A 7,201-nucleotide genomic window follows, 5' to 3' on the forward strand; every position below is an offset into this window, starting at 1 on the left:
TTTTCACTGACGCTCTATTTGAGAAAGCATGATGTCCTTCTCTAAGGACTGGTCTCTCCTGATAACACGTCCAAAGTACATGAGAGAAAGTCTAGCCACGTTGCTTCTAAGGAGCACTCTGGTTGTACTTCTTCCAAGACAGATATGTTCATTCCTCTATCATTCCATTGTATATTCGATATTCTTCACCAACACAGTAATTCAAAGTTGTCAATTCTTTAGTTTTCCTTATTCATTGTCCAGCTTTTGAAATGCATACGAGGTGCTGAAAATACCATGGCTTGGTCAGGTGCCCCTTAATTCTCAACGTGACACCTTTGTTTTTTAACACTGTAAAAGGGGTCTTTTTGCAACAGATTTTCCTAATGCAATACATTTTTTGATTTCTTGACCACCACTTCCATGGGCATTGATTGTGGATCCAAGTAAAATGAGATCCTTGACAACTTCAATATTTTCTCTGTTTATCATGTTGTTCCTTACTGGTCCAGTTGTGAGGATTTTTGTTTTCTTTATGTTGATGTGCAATCCGTATCAAAGGCTGTAGTTTTTTATCTTCATCAGTAAATTCTTCAAGTCCTCTTCACTTTCAGCAAGGAAGGTCATGTCATCTGCATATCCCAAGTTCTTAATGAGTCTTCCTCCAATCCTGATGCCATGTTCTTCATACAGTCCAGCTTCTCAGATTGTTTTCTTAGCATACAGACTGAGTAAGTATGGTGAAAGAATACAACCCTGGTGCACATCTTTTCTGATTTTAAACCACTCGGTGTCCCCTTGTACTTTTTGAAGGCTGCCTCTTGGTCTATGTACATGAGCACAATTAAGTGCTCTGAAATTCCCATTCTTCACACTGTTGTCTATAATATGTTATGATCCACACAGCCGAATACCTTTGCATAGACAATAAAACACAGTCAATTAAAAACAGTGTAAATTACTTTTCCGGGAATTCAGCCAGCAGCATCCTGTGCATCAAGTAAGAAAGAATCATTAAAATAGGAATTTAAAAGAGGATACATTTAATATTCAGCTTTTGACTACCAAAAAAGAACTCACGTCCACAATGAGGCATTAGTCTTGAAAGCCAGAGAGAAAGGTGATTTCTAAACTATAAACAGTCCTTTCCCATATCAAGAGTCAAACCTAGATGACTAGATTGGGTCATAGAGTTTTACTAAAAGATATGTCATAGACAATGAAGATTCGATGTAAAGGGAGTTCCCCTAGCTCGGTGAAAAAGAAGGAAAGATCTGGAAGAAATCACACTAAAATGAGGCTATTGCCTGAGTCTCTGAGAAGGTATTCAGTGCCACAAACACTCCAAGTTTGGGGTAAAATAAGGAAAAAATGACAGAACCTTCTATAGACACTCTAGATAATTTTAAGGAGGGCAGAAGAATGTCCAGACTGGTTCTCTACTCCTCTACTGAATCCAGCGTAAAGTGGAAATGGGAGCTTAGCCATAAGCAGATGGATGTGAGCACCTCTGTCCCCCATGACCTATACTTGGCATGTAGGAGACCCTAGAGTTCTCATCTGTCCAAAATGGAGACAGTGGGAAGCTTTGGTGTTGAGAGGACTTGAAGGATCTGGTAATGGAAGAGTAAGACCATCTAAAATAGGACCGTGGAAAATACACACAAGGGAAGGGACTACGGGACTTCAATAGGAGGTCCCCACAGGAAGCCTAAATAGACTGGTGGGATCACCTACATCTTACTGGACACCAGTCCAGGAAAACTGGGGACTAAACAAGTTAATCACTCTTCAACAGAGATCAATGAGAACAGAGAAGGCAATCTAACACTGGAAGACTGCCCCCATGCTGCATTAAATAATCCCATTTTCTCTCAGAACAAACACGCCATCTTGGGGAAAAGGAGGAAAAGGCAAGATCTCATGAAAGGTGACGTGAAACAGTCTGATAGCGGCTTGAACTGATGCAATATTTTATTCCACCATGTCTAAAGACAAATCACAAAGAAATGTTTGTCAAACAATAAGAAATTGAGTTACCTTAATGGGAAAATTTTCTTCACCACATTCATGCCCCCCCAGCAGCAGAACTAGGGTATCCAGAGCTAGATGAGATCAACCACAGCAAATAAAAGAAGCAGCATATTCTGTGCACATACATATTATAGTGTAATTTTTAACGTCCAAATACAGAAATGAATAAGATGCAGTCCATATCTTCCTTGAACTCACATTCCACACAGGGAAAAAAATCCGTAAGAACACAGGTGATAAATGGAAAAGGAGAAATAGGTATAAGCACAAAGGAGAGAGTGATAAAATACATGTGGAAGCTAGGAGGAAGATAAAAAAAAGCTTCGTGGAAAAAGAAACTAAATTGGGCTTTAGAGGGTGAATATCAGTTCACCGTGCGCTACGGAGAGGTCCCTACAAGTAAAAAAAAAAAAAAAATTAAACAGATCAATAAACCAAGGCACAAAAGAGTAACAGTGTCAAGAGTGCTCTGTTTAGTCTTATTGGAGAGGAATCTAATCCAAGGCAGCATTCCATTCTCTGATGACTAATATTACAGTTTAGAGAATAAAAAGTACTTTTGTTTCAAAACATTAAAGTTCTATTTTATAAAGAGAAAATACTTTATAGTGTACTCAGTATAGTGGGGGAAAAAAACTGTAGTATTGTTTGCCACCAAAAGTCAGAAGTGATATTTTTCAAAGATAAATGTGTGCGATTACTAGTCTTGTTCTCAATCCAGAAAATAGACTCCAGGTGATTACAAATATTTATTTCCAAGACATAAAAAATGAGATCAGTTTACATTCCATCCAGCCTCAAGGTCTTTTGTAACTTCCAGTTTTGAAGAATTATAAGCCTCTATTTTTTCTATTTTATCCAGGAGGTGTTTGATGTCACTAATTAATGGAATTATTTTGAAGTGTCTTCTTATCAACTGTTAAAAATGCTCATCCCAATTATTTTGAGGCATAGGGACAGTGAAGAGTGTTTTTGTAAGTCATCATCTTACACATTCTTTGTAATTCTTGCTCAAAATTATTATGCACTATTTTCTTTACACCATGACTTAAATTTCCAATGATTTCAACAGTATTTTTAGGTTATTTTTTTTCATGTGGAATTCAAAGATTAGGCAAATATTAATTTCATAGGGAAAGAAGCACTTTTAAACCGCAGTCAAAATTGTGAAGACTGGTGTCTTAGTCATCTAGGGCTGCTATAACAGAAATACCACAAGTGGGTGGCTTCAACAAAGAGAAGTTTATTCTCTCACAGTCCAGTAGGCTAAATGTCCGAATTCAGGGCACCAGCTCCAGGGCAAGGCTTTCTCTCTCTGTCGGCTCTCCAGAAAAGTCCTTGCAATACATCAGCCTTCCCTTAGTCTGCGAGCATCTCAGCACAGGAACCTCAGGTCTAAAGAATGCGCTCTGCCTCCTGCGCTGCATTCTTGGTAGTATGAGGTCCCCATGTCTCTCTCCTCGTTTCTCTCTTTTATATGTCCAAAGAGATTGGCTTAAGACGCTATCTAATCTTGTAGACCTCATCGATGTAACTGCCGCTAATCCATCTTACTACATCATGGTGATGGGATTTACAACACACAGGGAAATCACATCAGAGGATAAAATTGTAGACAATCATACAAGGAAATCATGACCTAGCCAAGCTGACAGATATTTTGGGGGGACACAATTCAATCCACAACAATTGTGAAAGATTCACAGCTTTCAGTTTCAAAAATTTGCTGACTACCATTAGCCTGTATTAAAATGCCAGTATCCCGGAGAGGATTAACACTAAAGTATATTATCAAGGAATGGCTTACAGCCCCCATTTCCTAACAGGTGTTTGGTACATGAGAAAGGGATTTCATGCTCAAGTAAGGCCCAGAAATACTGGACATTATGTTTCCCTCTTAGAAAATATACATTAGCATATGAAAGACTCAGTAAAGTCCAAAATTAAAACAAATTCAAACTTTCTAAGCTCAGCAAGTCCAAAATTCAGTTGATACTGGACCCTTCTTGCTGCTCTGAGAATTAATAACAGCAGCTAGCTGAAAGACAGAAGCAATGCCAGAGATCGAATGATAGAATTTTGTAAGACCAATGACTTCTTCATTGCAAATACTTGTGCGGGCTTGCATGTTGCTGTGATGCTGGAAGCTATGCCACTGGTATTCAGGTACCAGCAGGGTCACCCATGGCAGATAGGTTTCAGCTGAGCTTCCAGACTAAGATAGGCTAGGAAGGACCCAGCAGTCTACTTCCGAAAAGAATTACCTGGACAATGAATAAGGAAGACAGAAGAAGAATTGATGCCTTTGAATTGTGGTGTTGGCAAAGAATATTGAATACACTGTGGACTGCTGAAAGAACAAACCAATCTTCTTGGAAGAAGTACAACCAGAACACTCCTTAGAAGCTAGGATGGTGAGGCTGCGTCTCATATACTTTTTCATGTTGTCAGGAGGGATCAGTCCCTGCAGAAGAACATCATGCTTGATAAAGTACAGGGTCAGCGAAAAAGACGAAGACCCTCAACAAGATAGATTGGTACACTGGTTGCAACAGTGGGCTCAGGCATAACAACAATTGTGAGCACGGTGCAGGATAGGGCAGTGTTTTGTTCTCTGGTTCATAGGGTCGCTATGAGTCAGCATCGACTCAGTGGCACCTAACAGCAACAACAATCATTCACATCAAAAAAGACTATAATTAATCTTTCTTGGATCATATCCTGCCCCAGTCCAATTCTTGTTTCCAAAGAGATGGAGTCCTCTTATTTGCTATCCTGGGATCAAGTCTGCCCAGGTAATTGAAAATTCTACCAAGATCCCTTGGTGTGGAAAAGGGGTAGTTTATTTTATTTGTGTGTGTATAATCTTTTTTCTTTTTTTTTTCATTGTGCTTTAAGTGAAACTTTACAATTCAAGTTGGTTTCTGATACAAAAACTTATACGCGCATTGTTATGTGACCCTAGTTGCTCTCCCTATAATGTGACAGCACAGTCCTCCTCTCCACCCTCTATTTCCAGTGTGCATTCAACCAGCTCCTGTCCCCCTCTGCCTTCTTATCTCACCTCCAGACAGGAGCTGCCCACATAGTCTCATGTGTCTACTTGAGCTAAGAAGCACACTCCTCACCAGTATCATTTTATATCTTACAGTCCAGTCTAATCTTTGTCTTAAGAGTTGGCTTTGGGAATAGTTTTAGTTTTGGGCTAACAGAGACTCTGGAGGCCGTGTCCTCTGGGGTCCCGCCAGTCTCAGTCAGACCATTAAGTCTGGTCTTCTTTTATCAGAATTTGAGATCTGCATCTCACTTTTCTCCTGCTCCAACAGGGATTCCCTGATATGTTCCCTGTCAGGGCAGTCATTAGTGGTAGTCAGGCACCATCTATTTCTTCCAGTCTCAGGCTGATGGAGTCTCTGGTTTAGGTGGCCCTTTCTGTCTCTTGGGTTAATATTTTCCTTGTGTCTTTGGTGTTCTTCATTCTCCTTTGCTCCAGGTGGGTTGAGACTAATTGATGCATCTTAGATGGTTGCTTGCTAGCTTTTAAGACCCCAGGCACTACTCACCAAACTGGGATGCAGAATGTTTCCTTAATATACTTTTTATGCCAATTGACCTCAATGTTCCCTGCAACCACGGTCCCCAGACCTCTGTCCCTGCTATTCCATCCCTTGAAGTGTATGGTTGTATTCAGGGAACTTCTTAGCTTTTGGTTTAGTCCAGTTGTGCTGACTTCAGGGGCAGTTTTTAAAAGGAAGGAAAATAAGGCAGAGGAGTAGTAACAAGTGGTCATCGTATATGGTCCTTGTTTCACTTAAAATATTGTGCAAAATCCTAAACGTGGGTGCTTTAGTCCGATGTGAACTGGCTCCTCCCCTCCTCTCCAGGTTTGTCACATACTTCTCTCCTCACTTTTGTGTTCCACCACATTGATCTCATGATTCAAATCACCACATTCTTCCTGAATTCAGGACCTTTGCTGATGCTATAATTTCTGCAACTATAATTGTCTCAACTCCTAATCATCTTCCCTCAATTAGGAACCCTGGTTGTGCAGTGGTTAAGCACCCAGCTGCTAACCAAAAAGTCAGCAGTTCAAACACATCAGCCACTCTATGGGAGAAAGATGTGGCAGTCTGTCTCTGTAAGGTTTTACAGCCTTGGGAACACTACAGGGCAGTTTTACTCTATCCTTTCAGGGTCAGTATGAGTCAGAATTGGCTCCACAGCAATGGGTTTTAGTCAGTCCCCTTAATTTTTCCTTATCATTCAGATCTCATTTGAAACATTACTTCCTCAGGGAAGCCTTTCCCAAACTAGCTTTAATTCCAATGTTTCAGGCTCCAGTAGACTCTGTTCTTTTCACTCATATCATTCATAATGGCAATAAGTTTTATTTATCATCTATATTCCCTATACTTTAAGCTCCATGAAGGAAGGAACTATGTCATCATATTCACAGCAATATAATTAGTCACAGTGGAGTATCTGGTCCCCAGGAATCTCTCAGTAATCCCATTTTGTTTTGTTGTGTTTTGTTTAACTCCGTAACCACTGAGTCTAGTACTTCTTGGTTGTCCTGAGTAGATGTTACTTCCTTAAATGTTGGTGTCAACAGAGCTTTTGCCTTAACTTGGTGGTCTTCTCTGCCTATGTAAAGGTAATCTCACCTACTCACATGTATTTGACTTCTAGCTACATGCTGTGACTTGAAAATATATTCCCTTCACCCTGATCACAAGCTTTAGATATTTAGATATTTATATTCCAACGGGATGTTACAAAGACACTTCAAGCTTAGCCTGTTTCAACCGAGCTGATCTTTTTCTTACTCCTCCACTTGTACCCCCACCTGCTCCTCCTACTCTACATTTACAATTTCAATTAATGGTGCCATTTTCCACCTAGTTTCTTATAGCAGAAATCTAGTTGTCATTCTAAGCTCCCTTCTCTCCTTCTACCCACACCATTTCATTCACTAATTATACTTCCTGCATGGTTCTCTACTTCTTCTCCTCCCTCACCTTCCCCCTACTACTACTGCCTGATGAGGTTTTCATTCTTTCTCTCCTTGACTACTGTTGTTAGTTGCTGTCAAGTCCATTCTGACCCTATGTGTTACAAAGTAGAATTGCTGCACAGGGTTTTCTTGGCTGTAATCTTAACAGAAGCAGATCACCAGGCCTTTTCT

This window comes from Elephas maximus, chromosome 18 (assembly GCF_024166365.1).
Source record: "Elephas maximus indicus isolate mEleMax1 chromosome 18, mEleMax1 primary haplotype, whole genome shotgun sequence".
NCBI classification, from domain to species: domain Eukaryota; kingdom Metazoa; phylum Chordata; class Mammalia; order Proboscidea; family Elephantidae; genus Elephas; species Elephas maximus.